General features: G+C 41.7%; 1 pseudogene; it reads left to right on the top strand.

The window, feature by feature from the left end:
- The window catches only part of LOC130681720 (solute carrier family 35 member E3-like), a 32,038-nt pseudogene extending 11,694 nt beyond the window's left edge, over positions 1-20,344 (top strand).
- The last annotated feature ends 834 nt before the right edge of the window (positions 20,345-21,178 follow it).

Consider the following 21,178-nt stretch of genomic DNA (forward strand, 5'->3'; position numbering starts at 1 on the left):
TTGACGCCAGTATAAGATTGTACATCAACTATATGTCAATAAACAAAACAAAACCAAAAAAATACTGATATGGACAAAAGAGAAAAAAGATTCATCATAGAAGAAGAACTTTGTCAAAGTGGTTTATTCTCAACCCGAGCTGACGAGTGTTTCAGAATTGCTCGAGAGGGAGAAGGCAAAGGGAGTCTTCTTGAGCTCTGAGCAATTCAACATCACTATGGAAGTTTTCGTTTTACAACTTGTTTTTGTTCCACACAGCAATATGATTCACACGTGGGGAGGCGATGCCTGAACAGGGCAGCGTATGGCAGACATCGTACGCTCCCTTTAGTAAATAAGCTGGAAGTTGAGGCTGCTTTTCCAGCATATGACTAAGAAGAGGGAGAGATTTCAGGACAAGGCAGATAGCAAAGCTCTGCTATCCTCACTTGCCTTCTTCCCCTTCCTTGGGGTTTATAGGCAGAGGAAACTATCTGCTAGTGTATATTTATTATGTGATGATCAAGGCTCCTGTTTGCTCTAAATCAGTGGGTGGAAACCAGTCAGCATCCATAATGGGAAGCAGAGACAAACACTCCGCCATCAAAGGGCTTATACCGTGGTGAGATCTGTGACAGGGGAGGCAGCAGTGATTAAAGCCGCAGAATGAGTTGAAGACATACGACAAAGGGAGAATTCCCCAAGCCTTGACCGCTGCAGTTTAACTGGGTATTTTGAACAAATGAAAGGGAGGAACCGGAAGTGCCTGAGATCTGGACTGTGGCTAGTGGGGAGAATCAGGGACTGTGGGCATAAGTAAGGCAGATGGACGGTGAGGCCCCTTAACACACTGTGTGCTGCTTTTCTCAGCAATAGCAAGGCCGTACAAATGACATCCGCTTCATTTTCTCAGCAGCAGTCAGCAAGCATCCTATCCCCTACTGTGTGTAGGGCCATTGGAAAGATCACTGTAGGAAATGTACAAAACTGTAGACTGATGATGTACAGAAAAGTGCCTCCACCCTGAAGAAGCAGGAATAGAGCTGAGAGGACAAGAGCGGTGAGTAGGCTTGGACGCATCCTAAGCCAGGACATCTGTAAGTCAGTACTGAGAAACAGAGGAGATCATGTATGATACATACTGACATGCATGACCTCATTTATTCTTCACAGATGCTCAAGAGGTGGCTATTAATATTATTCCCACTTTATAAATAAGGAAGGTGAGATGTAGACAGTTTAAGGTAACTTCTGTCCTAGTCCATTTAGGCTGCTGTAACAAAATAGCATAGACTAGGCAGCTTATAAACAAAAATATTTGTTTCTCAGTTTCAGAGAAACTGAGACATTCAAGATCAAGGCAGATTTTGCATCTGGTGAGGCCTGCTTGCTGGTTCATAGACGGCTGTATTCTCTTTATGTCCTTGCATGGCAGAAGGGTACAAGCGAGTCCTCTGGCCTCTTTTATAAGGACACTAAAACTAATGCCTTTCATGAGGGCTCCACTCTCATGATCTAGGTGAGCTCAAAGAGCAGTCTTTGGGCAAAGACTCCCACCCTTTGGCCCACATGTGCACACCTTCTCCACCAGAAAATAAGTCCCGTAGAAAGAGAGACTGTTCTATGTTTCACTGAACACCTGGCATTTAGAACAGTGACTGGAACACAGCAGGTGTTCCATACATGTTGAATCAAACGAATGACTGTGGAGAGGCTAGTCAAGTATCAGGAGGATTCAGCATGACCCTGCATAAGCTGCTTTCCTCTTCTCCCTAGTATCTCCATCATGTGGTACTATCTGGAAGCCTGGTATATTGAAGAGTGGGACAGAATAAAAATGCATGAGCTTGCAAGGGACATGATTTTCCTCACACATAAGGCCACCTAGGGACACCCAGTGTGGCCTCACATTGCCCTGAGGGTGGCTGTGCCCAGGCACAGTGAAGCCAGCCTTTCTGAGTTTTGGAAGCACTGGAAATAGCACCCTTAATTCTTGGACCGGAGCCCCTCACAGTCTTTCTCCACTGGATCAAGTTGCTTAGTAGAGAACTGATGGGATGGCTCCAATGCTTCCAAATCCTACTTTCAAATTCACACTCTTGATTGGATAATTTGCTTTATAGCTCCCAAAAATGTTCCATGTAGATAATGTGACAAGTTTTACTCTTGTCCTTGCTAAAAATGTCCCTTTGTAGGTAACAACCCACTTTCTGATTCTGTTTTCAGCTGCTCAAGAAGGCATGTAAAGTCGCAGTAGGTCAGGACTCTAGCTATAAAACCCACTCTCTGGCATTATGCAGAAGGAGACATTTAGTAAGTGCTTCACGGTGATAATGATTTATGTTTTGGCATGGACCAAACAGAATGTCACTGTAGAAAGTGCTGAGCAGCACCTGATGTCCTCACACATGCAATGGGGTTGGCAGCCAGAACAGTAAGGGGTGGTGTACTGGGGACTGGGAGGCACAAGGTCAAAGAGAAAATGTTCCTTTTTGTACCTGGCTACTGCTGTTCGAGAGGAATTATGGATGCAATTACTTGATCTCTTTTTATTGGTGAAACAAAAGTCCTATGGGTAAATATTTTCTTTTACATCAATGCCACAAAATAGCCTGTGATAGAGACTTTTACGTGGGGTAGCTGAAATTATAGCATATGAAGACTCAGATTGTTTCCTGAACCATGAATAAGTATCAACTTAAACTCAACATTAAAACGTGCCACACAACGTCACGTTTCCTAGAAAATTCATTTAATGCTGTCATTTAGCCATTTATTCAGAGAATAAGTCTTTATTCATAAATTGCTCTATAGTTCATGCCTTGGGAGACATTGGGTGTAGAAACTAAGGTCCTGGGACTTGAATTTATAACCAACGCAGATCAAGGGAAATATACATCTGAGATTCATATATGAAGCCACCAAATGGACAGTAACTAAAGAGTAATGTTGTATTTATTATAAACCATGGTTAAATAGTTCAATTTATCTAAAATTCAGACATTCTGATGGTATTCCCTGGTATTTTTCCATAGATGTCCATAAATTCAGCTCATGTCTAACTCATCACTCAATTGCACGTTGTGCACATTGCTTGAGGGCTTCGGTCAGCATGAGTCTAATGCAGACTCTTGCACACAAAACATGACTCCACATATGCAAGAATTCAGTGACTCCTGATGAAATGAAGTGATAATTCTCCCTCCACATTTCTCTTCCCTCCCTCCCTCCCTTCCCCCCTCCTTCTTTCTTTCTTCTATTATGTACGGAGAAACTATTGGCTCTAAGGGACAATGTTTGATGCTAGGAATTCAAAGACAGATAAGAAATAGCCAGTGCCCTGGACAGGCTCATGACTGCTTACAGAAAACTGACAAACAAAGAGATAATAAAAAATGCATAGGCCTGGCCTTTGGATTCAATGTTATAGAAGTTCAAGGGAAAAAGCCACTTATTTTAGGAGAAGACAGCAGGGTTTCCTGGTTTTCAGGGAAATGGTTCTACAGCTAGCATGATCACTGGTCAGGCTTTCACTAAGTGGGTGGTAGGTAAGTGTGTTCGTATGGATAAGAGTGTCAATGGGCAGCTCACACTGTAATGGAGAACAAAAGAAAGAATATTGTATTATTATATATTTATTTATTTAAAAAATTATTGAGACATAATTCACATCCTTTATAGTTCACTTATGTAAAGTGTATAATTATGGTTTTTAGCTTATTCACAGGTATGTACAATCATTACCATCATTAATTTTAGCACCTTTTCATCACCTCAAAAAGAAACCCTCCATACTCACTGGCTACCTATCACTCCCTTATTCTCCCTTCTCCTCTCCTTCCCAGCCCAAAGCAACCGTGAATCCGCTTTCTGTCTCTATAGGTTTCTCTGTGCTGGATATTTCATAGCAATGGAATCCTACAGTATTTGGGCTTTTATGACTGCCATCTTCTACCCAGAATAATGTTTTCAAGATTCATCCATGTTAAGACATGTAGCATTATTTCGTTCTTTATATGACCAACTATAATATTCTCTGTGCGGATGTACCACATCGTGTCAATCCATTCATTGTTCATGGACATTTGGGTTGCTTCCACATAAAGGTCCCATGACCTCTGGGTGAGAGAATCAACCAGGAAATAGAGCCAGTCATGCCATTATCAGCAATCCAGTGTTATCAGCAACCCAGTCTATGGAGCTTCAAGCCTTAATAACCCAGGACAGAAGAAACACACTCACTACTCAATGGACCACTTTCTAACATACAAAGCAAGTGTTTTTATCCAAGAACTCTCAAGAAGTATTTCTTGGCAATTCATTAACAAATAAGTTGCTTGAAGACTTTAGTTCCAATACCTTTTCAAGGTCATGGTACCTATAAAAATGAGAAAAAGAGAGAAAGAGGGGTTAATAGCTGGAAGAGAATCTTTTATTAATTCCCATATTATGACATAGAGGCTACTGTCTCCACCACACTTCAGTGAGTGCATTTTCTATGTTTATCAACAGAGGCAGAGAGATGGCTTGGGCTCAGTAGATATTTGCTGAATGAATAAACATGTGAATAAACAAGTAAATAAATAAATAAATAAAATTGTCAGTTGATAATGAACGTGAACGGCTGTCCCTGTGCCTCTAATTGTTGGAACATGAACAGAAAAATATATCTATACACACACACACACATATGTATGTATGTATGTATATATATACCTACTTATGGTAGCTCATTCTCAGAACATAACTCAAAAATCCAAATCTTACATGAAACAGCAAAACAGCATAACAGAAAAGACGAGGAAAAAAAAGCACTGTAATATGGCTTTCCATTTTCAGCAAATTTCAGAAATACAAACTCTCCATCATTTGAGGAACTAGAGAGAGATAATGGTCTAATCTCAGCCAAACAGTGCTATTATAAACGCAAACAACTGAACTCTATGTGCATTCCAATTTCCCTTGCGGTTCCAATTAAGATCACATCAATTAAGTGAACTTATCATTGTGCATCATGGAGCTCTTGAAAATTGTATAAAATTCAAGTTGGCATTTTCTTCCTTCCCTGATAAGGAAGGAATATGATTGCATCACACTGATTGCATATTTTGCTCTCCAAGCAGCTGCATACACATTATAAGCAATATAGCAAAACAGGAAAAAAGAAATGTGCAGAGGCTAAAATCAAAGGACACATTTCTGAAACAGAGCATTCTATGGGTGGTTGATTCTAATTGAGAGATGATTCAGAAATATAGATCCAGCAGAGAAGTGAGCCCTGCAGGAGAGAATGGGATGATTATACATCTCCCCCACTGTCCTGCCAGATCCTAAAGTCAGAATATTTGATCTTAGAACCTTAAATGACCAGCAGCATTACAGCTCCCAGCAGGATGGACAAACATCCCCAGTGCCACGCCACCCAGAGCAGTATCTCTGGGATGGTAGTATGGAGGAACATAGACAATTGCATGTTAAACAGCTCTTGAAGAAAGGTCAGATTTCTGCTACCGTCTCCCTACCCTTTAGAATACCTCACATAATGGCCAGTGATCTCTATAATAGCCTGGCCTGGCTTCCAAGGGATGGCAGATCACAAAGGTAACTGAGCTTCTCCCTTCTGCCTATCTATTACCAATTGATAAGAGCTGAGACTATAGTCATTTTATCAGAGTTAAAATGCTGGCTCACCTCAGATAAATATGCATGACCTTGAGGGGAAGCTATTTAACCTTTGTGCCTTGTTTACTCCTTTATAAAATTGGGGAGATAATTGTAACTATGTGATGGAGTTGACACATGAAAATTCAAAGCGATAGTACATATAAAGCATGATATCTCCCAATAAATAGCTGCTCTCATTACTGCTGTTGCACTGTTGTTGTTCTTAGGAGATTGGTCTGTGCAGTATCTAGGCTAGGGCTGCTCCAGACAATGCAGCCTGTCCCCAGCTACATTCTTCTCTCCCTGATAATGCTGCCAAGGGGTGCCCCAGACTCATAAGCAGGACTGACAGTCTCCCAAACAGTCAAAATGCATTTTCTTGAAGAAATAAATGGTGGGTGGGTCCCCAAATGCAAGAATCTGCCTTAAAATGCCCATCCTCTGGTGGAATATCATATTGTTATATGTACCGGGTTTGGCATTTCAACTGCTTTTTGTGTTAAGCAGGCTTTTACGAGCTAGGCCGCAGACCTGCATAATAGTATCCCTCTGTAGTCCAGGTAAGAACTGATCAGGAATTGGAATGTGCTTTGTTTATGTCTGGGGGACTTAATGCAGCAAGGAGGGTAGGATAAAGGGAGTATCTCCATTTAAAGAGAAGACAACTGAGACCCACAGAAGCTGTTACTTTGACAAGACTTCAGAGATAAACACAATAACCAATATTCTAGGTCCAAGCAAGCTCACTGGGATCTCAGGCCCGAGATAGAGGAGCAGTTCACAGCTCTTGGTGACCTCTTCTTCCCTGCTCTCCTAGAATGGCCTCCCCGCCCCCGCCTTCCTCTTCTCCGTGATGCTATGTTTCTGTTGCCCTTCAAAACGTAGTGTAAGAATTTAAAAAAGAGAGAATGGAAGGCAATCCACTGCAATATTAATGGGTAGGTTGGATTACTGCTAGTAGAAATTTTCTTCTATGTGCTCTTCTCTATTTTCCAGATTCTCTGCAGGGAAAATCTTATATGATACCATAAGCATATTCTTATTGTTAATTCTATATAACAAATCTCATTTATTATTTATTTAAAGTAAATTATGTAATATAAAATAATGTGTTCAAAAGTCAACCAATTCACAAAGCCTTTCTAAACTAACCTCATTTATCTCTAACCAATGCATTCATTCAGAGCTCATGGATTTAGCTCTTGATAATTTGTACATGTACATACTCTTTCTTTCCCATTTCTGCTTCTTTCCTGTTTCCTTCCCATTTCCCTCCCTCTTTATTTTTTTCCCTTTAAGTTCATATTATGTAAGAGCTTCTGTGCCAAGAGATTTAAAAATTGCTGAAGTGGCAATAAAAATATTCTAGCTGTTAAAAATTCAAACAATACCAAGATTCTTGGGGTAAAAGTTAAAATATTCTTTCATGACTTCTTCCCTTCTCCCCCATTTCCTTTCTTCTCTACCTATAGGTTGCAACTGTTACATTTGGCATGTAACTTTAAATCTTTCAAATGTAATTATGTATTGTACATGTATATGACTATGGATTTATGTGTATGCATACTGGTGGGATTTTTTAAACAAATGAACCCAGAAATCATTTTCCTTCATGCAAAGCAACTGGGATGACTGCCTCGGGATATTAATGTTTGACTCTGAGTCAAGGGCTTACAGGTAAGGGTACCCTTGTATGAAGGCCATGGGCCATGGTGACCTTCATACAACCTCAGGCCCAGTCCAGAGCTCATCATGTGGCCCACACATAGAGTAGCACACAAACGGGCCGTTGGCTGTTGAGACTACTGATGACAGGTGCAAGTGCCGTGTATAACATGAGCTGTCTAAAAATAGGATTAAGAAAGAAAGGGTCTCATGTCCAGCCCTCCGGGTGGCCTATGATAAAATGTTCACCCCATGAATGCTTAATGGGAATAATGTTATTTCAACATAACATCACCTGTCTCCATTCTGACAGTCATATCAAGCTCTTTGAGAGCATAGCTAGTCAGCTTCACCAAAATGATACATTGGAGAGCCCTTAAACAGCCTTAAGCACAAGGTACCCAGAGAAAAGGTGAGAAGACTGACTGTTTTTCAGGATGAGATCTCTTTCTTTCAGTTTTCCAAAGCAGGTTTTGCCTGAGATTCTCTCCTTTCCCATCATCCTTCCTTAGCTGTGACTTTCCCACTGTTTGCCAAACTTCAGCAAAACACAAGGAATTCTTGTCTATCATTTTACAAGTTCTGATGAAAGAAAACACTAAATTACTGTTTCTTGAGTCCCATTTTCATGACAAAAGAGAAGAAAAGGATGCTTGTATAGGAGTTGATTTGGGGTGATGAATTCTAAACCAGGACAAGCAAAGGAGAAGAAGTCACAGTCCCCATCTAGGTTGAGATAAGTGTGTTGCTTTGGTGAATCCAAGGAAAATGTGGGTGCAGAGTTCTCAACAAATGAAGGTGTTGCTCATCCAGCAAGCATTTAGCTGAGCACCTGATACATTAGCTTTGCCATATTAGGCAGCAGCAAAAGGGTCCACGGTGGTCCTTAACATAGAGTGGAATGCAGGTGCCATCAATTGGGATTATATGGGAGGGGGCCTCTTCCCTTAGTCACCCTCCAAATCTTCTTCCTGCTTTGATAGTACAACACAGAACTGATGTGTTATTATGACCAGCAGCATTTTTAAAAATTAAGGTATGATTGATATACAATCTTATGAAGGTTTCATATAAACAACATTGTGATTTCAACATTCACCTATATTTTCAAGTCACCCCCCCATCCCAAACCCATTGCAGTCACTGTCTGTCAGCATAGTAAGATGCTATAGAGTCATTACTTGTCTTCTCCATGCTAGCAGCATTATTTTTATTTTAAAAGCACAGGAAGAGTAGCAGTTGGACAGAATGACAGTTCGATATTTGGTTTTCAGTTGAAAATTACAAGGACTAAAATATCTACATTAAAGGAAAATTTCACTCTAATCATTTCAAATAACGCAGGTGGGGGAAGCATGCCTTAATCTTACAGAAGAGTGGTTAGCTGCTTCTCTGAAAAAGTGATTCTTTAAATCAGTTTATTTGAAGAGGAAATCTAGCTAACTAGTTAAGAAGAAACTGTCTACGTTAGATTGGAAGAAGTTGGAATAATCTGGACGAGTAGGGAAGAGGCAGATCTTAGGTACAAGCCACACTAAATTACCAAAAAAACTTCCTTAATAATTCAAGTCCACTTTTGAATTGTACCTCATCTGAATTCTACCATTTTAGTTGTTTTCTATACTGCCTTGTAATTCTTTCTAATTATTACATATGCTCGTCTTGTCTATGCAGTCAACTTCTAAGTTCCCTAAGGGAAGACACTATGCCTGCCTGCATTTTGGTGATCTTTCATTGAGTCTGTGATAAATCCTCTTAGGTTGGCTTGGCAAGTGGCTGCCGGGAGGAAAGTGAGAGAGTGTGACTTGCCCCAGCCAGGATGCTTGCCCAGCTCGCCACACTGCCCCACTACCCCATGGTAGGGCAGCATTCCTTAATGGAAGAACAAAGCCCCAGCATCTGTGTTTACCTTGCCCAGTCTGCGACCTGTGCCTCCAGACTTTTCAATTCATCCCCCAAGTCACAGTCAGTTCCCCTGCTGCAGGTTCATGGACCTGTGCCCACATTCCTGGATGCCACGATCACTGTTTGGCCCTCTGCAGAAGGAGAATGGATGCCTGGAACATCTGGCCTGCCTTTGGACCAAAACGTCTCTGTCATGTTCCCAGCCTCCCTCACGTGACTTCCCCAGGGGAGCAGACCAGGCCACCGGTGAGCTGGTACTATTTTTGAGAAGGCCGTTGGCAGAAGGCCTCATCCACTGCCTTGGTAGGGCAGTCTCTGTGCCAAGACTTTGTAGAGAGACTGAAATAGGAGGACGAGAGGGAGCAAGACTGAAGTGGGGGAGGAGAGTCGGTAAACTGGCACGGAGGGGGTCAGGGGCTGGGCACTGTGCATTCCTGATCCTGATGCAGATTCTGGGGTCTTCGGAGGCCTCCTTGCTGGGTTTGTGTGCCTTAGTCTGCATTTGTGGACCAGTGAAACAGCTGCTTTTACCTTCCAACCTGGGAAGTGGGGGAACAGTTAAAAGAATATTAAAATGCACACGCGAAAGAGCTTCCTACATTTAAGAACATTACAAAAACTCATTCAGTAAACAAGGACCTCTCGTTGTTTCTTTTAGTGTTGGGCAATGAGTACTTATGCATTATCCACTCCATTTGTATGGTGGTTGAAATATTCTGAATTGCAATCATACTTATTGTACTGAAACAATAATCCTGAGGGAGAGAGAGAGAGAGACTTCTTGTTTTATAGAAACTGAGGTATAAACAGATAAAGTGAGCTGCCTAGAGAGGGTCCATGACAGGGACAGGACCTCATCCCAGAACAGAAATCCACGCTATTTCTTTAGGTTCCTTGTTTTTTTGAAAGCATGAGTCAGTCCATTTTAATTTCAGGTAATCATTAGTTACCACTCAGGATAACTGGCTTTCCTCTGCTCTGAGCCCAGCAAAGACCATACGTTGCCTGCTCCCCTTGTGAAGGATAGACAGGCAGAAGTCTGTAAGAGCCAGTGCGTCATTTACTGAATTCTCCCTCTGCCAGCTGCACAAGCCAGAGCACTTTGGATTCCCAAGGCTCTCTGTTGACCTGCAATGGACATGTAATATGAGCAAGAAACAAACATTTATTTCAAGTCCCTGAGATTTTGGAGCTGTTAGTTGCTGCAGCATAATCTAACTTATCCTGACTGATACGAGATCATGAAATGATTTTAAATGAATTTAAAACTTCCAGAGCAAAACATCAGAACTTTGTATCAGAAAGAACCAAAGAGATCATTGTACTTGAAGGAAGCTGAGGACCAGTTTCCTTGACCTGCCTCTATACAGAACTCTTTCTATTTCGGCATCCCTTAGAGTGCTTTAGCCTGGCTGAATTCTGAGGCAAGACTCTCGCTTTAAGACGTTATCAGGTGGTCTTTGACTTCCCTACCTGAGTATCTACATGGATACTTCTAGTAAAGGAGAATTTGTCATACTCCTAAAATATGTCCTTCCTTCCTTTTTTCTCAACAATCTGTGGTAAAAAGTTCTTCTTTAAGCTAAATAAACATTCTCCTATAATATATTTTTCACTGCCCAGTTCTTTCCTCCACAGTCACAGTCACAGAATGACATGTCATTCTCTTTTTATGTAATCCTTCTGAATAATTTAAACAGCATGAACATTCTGAATCACTTCTCCAGGTTGAACACTCCCTGATTCCTTCAACCATTTCTTACGTTGAACTATTTTCAGATTCTTTATCATTGTAGACCTCTCATCAGGACAGGTGCAGTCTGCAAATATACTATTAAAAACATGGCACCGGGATACACGTAGCACTACTCCAAGTGTGACCTACCCCATGTGAAATGAAAGGATACTATTATGCTCTGAGTGTCCTTGCTCCATTATCCCTAAATTTAACAAACACAAAAAAGGCCCCAACTTAAACCCATCCATTTTAGATGCTGATTCTTTCACTACAGTATTAGCAACACCCTTAGCTTGATGTTCTGCCCCAGCTGTAACTGCATGCACTCTAGGAAATCATCACCGTCATTGATAAAATGTTGAACTGGACACTGGCCAGGTGGCGTTCTGAGAAAACACCAATGAAACATCAGTCTGGTAGTAATGATTCTTTGGATTCAGCCACGAAGCTTTTGCATGTTCTCCTAGCTGTATTATCAGCTAGGAGATAGCTGATACTGCTTACACTGCTCCATCCAATACCCAAGGTCACAGGAAAGAATCTATTAACTCTTTGCCAAAGTACAGAAGATGCTGCTTACTCTATTCCCCTAACCTGCCAGGCTAGAGATAACCAGGCAGTAAAGGCTCTTTGGTTGGTATGCTCTGCTTTTATTAACTGCTTACTAAAGATTACTTCTCCGTTTCTAAGTACACATCAACCTGTTCTACAATACTAAGAATTACTAACTTGTCTGTCAGTTTATCTATAGTTTTCCCCTTTGGAGATACTGTGCCATCATTTACACAACATGTGTTCTCTTCTCCATGTTTTCTTGAAGAAAACATACTGTGAGGTAGCAATGTTATTTATATATACCCCCTGAGTATCCTGAGATGAAATTTATTACAACCAATAGACATAAACACACCAAGAGCAGTTTATACTTTCTTACAATGTTTTTTTTTTTCACTTACCCTAGTAAATATGTGTTCTATTTGTTTCTGTCTGAAACATCATTTTCCTCTCAGAGAAGACAAGTCAAGTATGAATTAGTAGTTTATGATCTAGGGAACTCAAGAACCTAGTTGTCCTCTATGCAAAACTTTTTGTGAATATTCATTATATGCTGCTTTTCTCTTCTTCCTTCACCCCTTCACCACTTAACATTTCTTTCTGAACATGTGTTCCCTCCAAAACCCTTTTCTATCTTTGGTCTCTAGCTTAATAAGATTCTCTAAAGGGTCCATGACCCTCTCTATATTAATGGAAATGAAAAAAATATCTCTTATCTTTACTCCTGGTGCACAGCTGAATTCTGTGTGTAGTGAGATATTCAATAGATTTTGGTTGAGTGAGTAAATGAATATTTTAGTGTTCCATCTTTTCCAAGAAAAGGAGCTATAGTTTTTTCATTTTCATTCATGGTACAAATGTGTTTTAAAAGAAAAGAGTCCTTTCCCTCTCTGAGCTCTTTTTAAGCTTTAGTTTTTCTGACTCTATGTTTGTGTGAATGTTGTACTGTTTTGTAGAAATCCTATTACTTTTCTGATCTGCTTACCTTTGTTACAGTGAGTTCAGATTGATGTGTCTGATTAAAATAATGCTTCTCTATCCTGGTGGATGATCTTTATGCACAGCGAAGAGCCCATGCATGGGTGGCCCTTGACAGTGTGCTACTTAACACATGCCTTTTTCCAGAGGACCACTGGCAAGGAGCATTAATTGTTGGCCACCTCCTGGCCGCTGTGCCTTCAGCTCTACCCCAGTGTTCACGCAGAGGCCATGCTTCCCTCAGGATGCTCCCAGCCAATGCCCAAAGTAATGGGGCCTCTTGGGAAATGGTGCAGCTGTTGGAGTCAGGCTATTCTGACCCAATGCCGGAATTTCATAATGAACAATTTCTGTTCTGTTGACTTGGCTGAGATGTCCTCAAAGCCATCCTACACAGTTATCTCAGTACAGCCTACCTCGGTAACTCCACTCCTGAGGGTGACTCTGTCCCTTACTTATTTCTCAGATGCACTGTGGTGTCGTGGAATGGAAGAAAGGAAGTCAGAAGCTCCAGACCTGGCCTGCCAATTGATTCCCTATCTTTCCCATCATTGGCTTTCCAAATTCTCAGTGGGGAGACTGGGAAGACCCAGGGCAAGAGCTATTTCCCTTATCCGAGCTATTTCATCTTTTGGGGAGCCCAAGGTGATTTCTTTTGCCCTTGGGTGTTATATTCTTTTTCATTTTGTCTTCATCAACAAAACTATGAAAAATGAGACTTGAAATGATGACATCTACCCTTCTTCCATTCCAGGATGTCTTTTTCTATCTCTATCCCATGTCTGCTTGGGAAACAATGCTCAAATGCTCAAACTTCACAGATGTTTTGAAAAAAAGTCAGCAATGAAAGATTCTTGTGTTTGAATATATGTAGCTGTTTTGAAATTTCCTTGGATGAGAAGCCAGCTTCTGACATTGCCTAAGATGGGACCAGCCAGCAGCATGTGGAACTCCAGTGCTGGTTGATAAACAGACTGGGATAAAAACATTTAAAAACCAGAAGAAAACAAAATCCAAGCCACTAGCATTTGAAAAGACAGGCGCTTTGATTTCTCCCCACGACCTCTGAAGCACTGATTGTTAAAGCAGAAATAATCAGAGTACAAGCTGCAAAGTGGTGATACAACATAAAAGCCATTATAAAATATAAAAGCCAATACTGAGGGAAATGTGATTTCCAAAAAGACAAACTATTATAGTATTTGTTGCCGTGTTTGATTGTTGTCATGCCATCAAAGGTTAAAAGCCTCCAAAATGCAGGCAATTATTATTAATCTCTCTAATTAGGAAACCAAAGTCTTTGTTCCATATGCTATAAATTTCTGTAATAAGTAAGCATGATGGTGGTTTTGTAGTCTAAGGAATCCTTTTAAAGCTCCTCACGTCTCTCCCTTCGGGGAGCCCTCCATTCGGCCAGTGACCAAGGTCTATGGGTTAGTCAGGCTTCAGTTCCCAAATCATCTTTGTTCTGGTCCCAGGCACAAAATGCCCTTCCTGTCTCTACATGTGGGTTTACAGAATAGATCCACTGATGCAATAAACCAGCTGCTTTCCGTCCCTATAATTTCTCCCTCAGTTTGCTTCCTAGACATAGTGGGTATAACTTATTTGTAGGACTTTGGAAAAATACCAGGGTAGAAAGGACAATTTGAAGTCTACGTTTTAAGATCTGCTCAGCTGGATAAGATACCAAAGCAGATTTCATTTCCTCACCAAGGAAGTTCATCTTATGTGCCTAGTATTATTATACATCAGAATGAACACACACTGTTACTTAGAATTCTGTTGTCCATAAGGACAACATGTTAGTCATTCTCGCATTTCAGCAATGCTCCCAACATCAAAAACATTTCCATGGTCTCAACCTGGGGAACTGACTCTTCTCTAGGCTTTTCTTTCTCGGAAAGGAAACATGGCTTCAATTTAGTCTAACAATAAATAATAAGAAGAATCTAATTTTGGTCCTTTCCTATGAGTAGGGAGTAACCTACTGTGTGTGTGTGTGTGTTTGGGGAGGGGAGGGGAGGGTGTCAGTCCCAGAAATGCTGGACCGAGTTTTCCAAAAAGTAATCTGAGAGCCAGACACGAATTACCTGTAATTAAAAAAGAGTGAAAAAGAAAAAGGATGCAGAGTTGGGGGGATCTGTTCCCCTATTCCTTCCGACTCCCTGTTGTCATTTCTTTTAGCTTTTGGCTTAAGCGGCACTTACCTAGGAAACCCTCCCTGACTGGTGTGGCCATGCAGTGGTTACTCATTTCTGTTTAGTACTTAATCAAGATTTGCCCCTGGATCATTCCATACTTAAAAACTTTTCCCTAGTTGTTTCAGTTAGATAACACTGCTGGTGGTGATGGTGGTGATTTTTGTCACTTTTATCCCCTTTTGTATTTATTACTTAACAGGTGTAGCAGGAGTGCCTGATCATTGAGTAGGCGCTTCAGCCGCTCTCTAAGTCCCTGTTACTCAGTGAGTGGTCTGAGGGCCGGCAACACGGAGGTCGTCTACGAGTTCCTTAGAAATGCAGGATCCAGGCTCAGCCCAGGACCGAACTATGCGCTACATTATTAGGAGATCTCTGGGTGGTTTGTATGCCCATTAAAGCTGCCCCTCTCTAGTACTTACTTTTATACACCACTTCACTGATGATTAACCATGATCTCTTGGCTTTTCATGCCCATGGGAGCCACTTAGGACTTAAGTGTGTCCCATGCATTTTATACTGCCTTGGGCTGTTCAGTATTGTTTCATATGTTAACCTGCTATTCACCAGCAGATTCAAAGTTCCTTGAGGGAATTTTCTACCCTTGTGTATCTTTTTAAATCTCACTGGGGCTGTGGCCCTTGTAGTACTCATTAAATACCAGCTAATACTCAAGAATCAACCACCCACGTGTGAGACATTCCACAAAGGGTTCTTACACATTATCTCACTGAATACTCACAATAACTCTGTGAAGTAGCTTCTATTCTTTCTTCATTGTATAAGGAGAAAACCGGAGCCTCAGAGAACATAGTAAACTGTTAATAGATGCGAACTCATGTTTGTGTGACTCAGGAGTCTGAGGTTTTAGCCACTATGCTATATTGCTCTCTGATTTATGAATAGATGAAACTTGCTTCTGGAAGGAAACAAATCTATTTGGTGTTAATCTGATACAATGGAACTGAGGCCTGCTTTCTTCTGGCCAAATGCTGTCCTGATAGAAATATTTCTCAAAAGAAAAAAAGCGATCCTTCCTTTTCACCCACCACCCCCTACCCCCCAGACTTCTCCACATCCCTCTTAATCCATTTTTCTCCCTCCTGCTGTGTTTGTTAATTTCCTTATTCCATCTTTTTTCTCTTTTTGGTTTAAGAGCCCAGTCCGTTTCCTAACCTTGCTCGAGTCCTCCTGGCCTCTCAGCACTCCCAGGAAAGCCCTTGGACCGCGCTGGCCCGGGGGCACCACGTGAGTCGCTTTTTCAGGTCACACACGGTCTGAGCTTTCTCCGCCCGAGTGGATGTGTTTGTAAAGTGGATGGATGACCTTTCATTCCCGGACACCCAGAGGGCCAATCAGTCTGTTTAGAAAACTGAATAAAGTGCTTGCCACTTGAAATGAGAATAAAGAATAAGTAACGATAAAAATAAACCGACCCTAAGCCCCTCAAAGCCCCAACAAAGCTGAAGTACTCGGTGTTTTAGGGCATCCTGAGTCCGGCAGATGGAGGAGCCTTTTCTTGTGTGCTTCCTCTAATGATGTGAAAAATCACCTCCCGCCAGGCCAGCGAGCATGTGCACATTTGCACCCAGCCACACACTGCCCCCGGCATGTTCTCTTCTCTTGGAGAAGCACTGGGGCCATCATTTCCACTCGGGTGGCTGGCAGGATGCTTATGTAACCATCCCCTGCCGGAAGCCACTGACCTACGCTTCCGGATCACCACACTGCCTCGACAGACGTGACCCTGAGGCCATGGGGCACCCAAAGCAGCTTTGTCAGAAGAGATCCTGCAGTAAACTTGGACTCCAGAGCGGGCCAGGAGCCAGGATAGGCAGTGCTCTGGGAGAACCCCCAACGGGAAAGACACTGCTCAGGTGGCTGACCACCCGGCAGGGTCCCCAGAGATGTGCTGATGGCACAGCAAAGCAAAGACATCAACTCCTTCTGCCTTGGAAGGCCAGTAAGTCACACCTTATGCACATGGCCATCGTAAATGATTTCTGTGTTTGGGAACCTTCAGTCCAGACCATTTTTCTCAATCCGTTTGGTGAACACCCAGAATTATGAGGTGGGGAATCTACATGGATCACCCAACTATGGAATTCACTCTCTCTCTACAACCTTGGGGAGATCAGGGGTTTGCCAATTCTGAGGGTTTCCATTTCCTTATGCAGTGGGTTGGACTAGCTTTTCTGGCCTCTCAGGTGGCTTCGTATTCTAGCATTCTCTGATTCTAGTTACCTCGCCTTTAGGCTACTGCTTCTCAAGTTCATGTCATTCACTTCATACTCAGGAGAAAAAGAGATACGACTAAAGATGAATTTCTGCCACATAGAACACAAGGCTCTTCTTCCACATCTGCCTACATCTTGGAATTTACCAGTGACAACCAAGCACACCTAAATACGGCTGGAAACCCTCCCCAGCTCGATGGACGCCTGTCAATGAACTTGTCCAAAACCTAAAACATGTTCATTGAATAGTTCATTCAGATTGGGCTCGCTCAGCCTCCTCCTGTGAATAAGGAGGAAAATTAATTTAAAAGCCTTTCTAGAAGAAATTGACTTTGCATTCCAGCCACTGACCTAAGTATCAAAATTCAATTAAATTAGGAGAGATCACAATTAAGATGAGATTTAATTATTCCTCATTTTATGTAAATGAGATTTCTGATCACAAAGAATCAAAGCAGCTCATCCCAGTGCTGTTTTGTCTCTTCTTTGCTAACTCCCTAATCTCACAAGCCAAATGGAAGAAATGCTTCTGGAAATTCAAAGGCTGAAATAATGAAGCCATTCAGTTCTTCCCCAGAATGCAATAGATAATACTGCTACACCAATTGTTTTCTAACTCAGAGCTTATTTTATTTCAAAGTCCCACGTGCATCTAAGTTCTTAATAAAGGTCACTCATATTCACAGTCCTGAAAGAATTCTAAAGTGATCTGAAAGACATTTCTACATCTTGTAGAAATTAATCCTGGTAGAAGTCTGTCCTTACATAGTCCACTCTATACTCTGCCAAATATATATTTAAGTAGGGAGCTCAAATCACATACATAATACCATTATCCCAGTAGGGGGGGGAAAGATGAATTTGCAAATATCAATTTAGAGCCCAATTTTTTAGTGAATTCATTCAAAAGCAAAATCATAAGACCAGTTGATCTATTACTGCTAGTCACATCATAATGTTACGTAATAAGCCACCCCAACAATCGGTGGCTTTCAATAATAGGCATTTAATATCATTCTTTCATTCTTAGAGATCCTTTTTCTCTCTGTTCCTCAGCTTCTTTGTTTCCCTGTTCTCTAATTTCCATGTCAACCATCTTCTCTGCATGATTCAATCTACTTTTAAATCCCTCCATTGTGTGTTTCATTTTAGATACTGTATTCTTCAGCTCTGAGTGGTTCTTTTTCAGGTTTTCTACCTCTTTGTTAAAGTCCTCCCTGAGATCATAAAAACTTTTCTGTAAATCTGTGAGCATGTTTATGACATTGATTTTGAAATCTTTATCAAGAATACTGGTGATCTCTGTTTCATTTAGCCCTCTGCCTGGGGTTCTGTCTTGTTTGTTTGGGTCATATTCCTCTGTCTGGTCATTTTTTCAGGGTTTCTGTGTTTCTTCCTTTGTAGTAGATGTCTCTGTTATGTTTTCTGGCCCTTTTCTGTGTGGTCCTCTCTTCCTCCTCAGGTGAAGGGAGTCTGTTTTGCAGCCCTCAGGTCATTTTCAGGTCTAGTTGCATTTGCTGTATTTTCCACTTTTATGTGTTTTGGGGAGGAGTTTTCTGCCTGCCTTCCTATTTCCTTCATTTTAATCCTCTAAAATAAGAACCACTGTTTTATAGTAAACAACAAGTCATTCAGATAGAAAGCACACATATTCCTGAACTTATACCAGAAAACTTTTCTTGAAGAACAGTTTAAATTAACCTTAAAACAGAAATCTAACTGAAGTATATTAAAATATAAAGGATTTGTTTGGTTTTGTTTTAACTGAAAAGCACACATACTCATTAAACAGTTTTATAAAATGCATAAAAGCATTGTCCTGGCACCCAGATGAGTGACTGTAACTCACCATCACTAACAAGACAGCACCCATCCTATGCCAGGCATGCCCTGTGAGCTACACATTCTCATTCATCCTCACAATCACAGGAACTAGCTACTATTAATATTATCTTTTTACATATATAGAAACTGAGGCACAGAGAGTATAAGTAACACTCCTGAGGCCTCACAGCTAGTAAGATTCAAGCTAGGACTGCAACTGCTTGCATTTTCTGCCTCTCAGAAAGGAGGTCCCGACTCTGCATTCTATTAAATCATATATCATTTCACAGTTTATGATTTTCCTCAGGACATTAAACCGATTTTTTTGCACCAACAATTATTATCAAAGAGAGGGGTTGAATAAAACCCCCTAGAGGATAAGCAGATTGATATTCTACCAGGTAGAATCTACCACATCTGGCCTTATCACTCCTGATTTAAACACTAGCCCAGGACAGTTGTGCTGTTTCCATAGCATCACTGCTTGGGCAAAGCAGAGATGCCTAAGTAAAGTGATCTAAGGAATTCCAAACCCTTTGTAAACTAAATATCTACACCTGCCCAACAATAAGACCTGAATGTGTTGTCCTTTGTAATTTTTGTGTAGTCAGGAGTCTGTCACTAGATGGGGTGGCGGTGGAGCAGATACCTGCTATAGTGGTGGCTGCTCACCTGGAAGCTGACAGGTGGGCACCTCTCCCAGGCCAGGCAGCAGGTGCAACCCCACTGGGCTCCTTCCCAGCCTGCTAGCGTCCCTCTGCATCATGCCCCTCAATAAAAGAATCCCCAGTGTGAGCTTAACCCTGGTGCATCTTGTGGCCACTTGGCTAGGCCTGTATGTCTGCCGGAAGTTGGATCCAAAAATCTGCTGGGCCACATACCCCTTCTCTGGGCTTTCCACTTCTGTGGCTATGTGGACCTCACTAACCTCTCTCTACAGAACAGCACCCCCAGCTCCTATTAGCAGGTCAAGGGCATAGCCATGGTGGCAAGTAGCTATCATAGCCATCTAGACCTTCTGCCACAAGAAGAATTCCTCCACCAGAATACAGCTCAACACTAGATGCAATCTTAAATTCTTATTGTGATGAAGTTTAATGTCCTCAGAATGATGTTTGCTGATGTTTTAGTGACACCCCTTTGCTCAGTGTGGGTAGGAAGCAAACCACTTGAGCTGCATGTAAATGCCATGCAGCTACCGAACAATCAGGCACCGATGTCTTCTGTTTTGTTGATGGTGCCTATGCTCTTCCCTGAGTCAGTATGTGGAGGAGAAATATGTGGCCTCTGGGCAGTTTCTGCTTTGCTTCTGGTGCTGCTGCTCTCTGGAATAATAGCTGTTACGGTGAACTTAGCAATTTATTGGATCCCTGGGTGTACTTGTGACATGTTTGGACACTTCCAGTTCGGACGTACTTTATTGGAGGACATCTTTTCTTTAAAGGTCCACTGTCAGCTGATCAGGGTCCTGATGTTTTATGCAATTATTTGGTATTTTTGCCTATGCTATTTTTAAATGAGTGAACAGGAAGGAAGGAAGCATGAGTTGGTATAAAGTACTCAACTGGGTTTCTGTGGAGCAAAGAAAGTCACTGTAAGAAGTTAAAAAATGGTAAGTATACCGACTACTTTCAAAAAATGTAAGGAAAAAATCACATTGCAAAATTTTCTGAATAGTAGTTTGCAAGATGGAAGACAAAGGAAATTTTATTCTTAAGGGTGAGCCTTACATTTAGAGTACTTTTTTTAACTTAATTCTTTAAAATAAAAAGTTTGTACTTTTTTACATACGTGAATGTATGAAGTGCAAGCACCCATGTGTTACCTTACATTTACGTATTCGCTTCTCCTAACACACAGTCTTACCAATTCCTACCTGTTTCTGGGCCCTATCCTGGGCGAGGGAATGAACTGGATCCAATCCTTGGCCTGGAGAGTTCCTGGCCTGGCAAAGCCGGGTGTTTGAACCTGACATTTGAGGCCTTCGTCCACCTGCTCTTTCCCACAGCTGGCCCTATTTTAGTCAGTCTTGCATTTTGGCAGGTGTACAATGTCCTGCTCACCAGACTTCCCTGACCCTTCTCTGCCCACACAGTCTGAATCCCTGCATCTCAAGACTCAACCTATGGGTAATGTAGCTCATTGGAGACCCCCTGAGCTGGAAGTCTGGGGGCTTGGACCTGCCACTGCCTTCTTCTCCCTAGTCTGAGTGGCCGCACATCTGAGAAATCTGAAAAGTGGGCATTAATCGTGTTCTTCCATGCTCCAGTCCCCTGCAGTGTGATGCTGTGGGCCCCCTTGTTGGCAGTGGTCTGCATCTTCACACGTGAGCCTCCACCCCTCATGTGATGTGTCTTGGCAAATGAGATACTAGCAAATGTCACATAAGCAGAGGCTTGGAAAACACTTGCAGCGTGGGATTTACCCCTTGC

Source organism: Manis pentadactyla, chromosome 19 (assembly GCF_030020395.1).
Source record: "Manis pentadactyla isolate mManPen7 chromosome 19, mManPen7.hap1, whole genome shotgun sequence".
In the NCBI taxonomy this organism is placed as follows: domain Eukaryota; kingdom Metazoa; phylum Chordata; class Mammalia; order Pholidota; family Manidae; genus Manis; species Manis pentadactyla.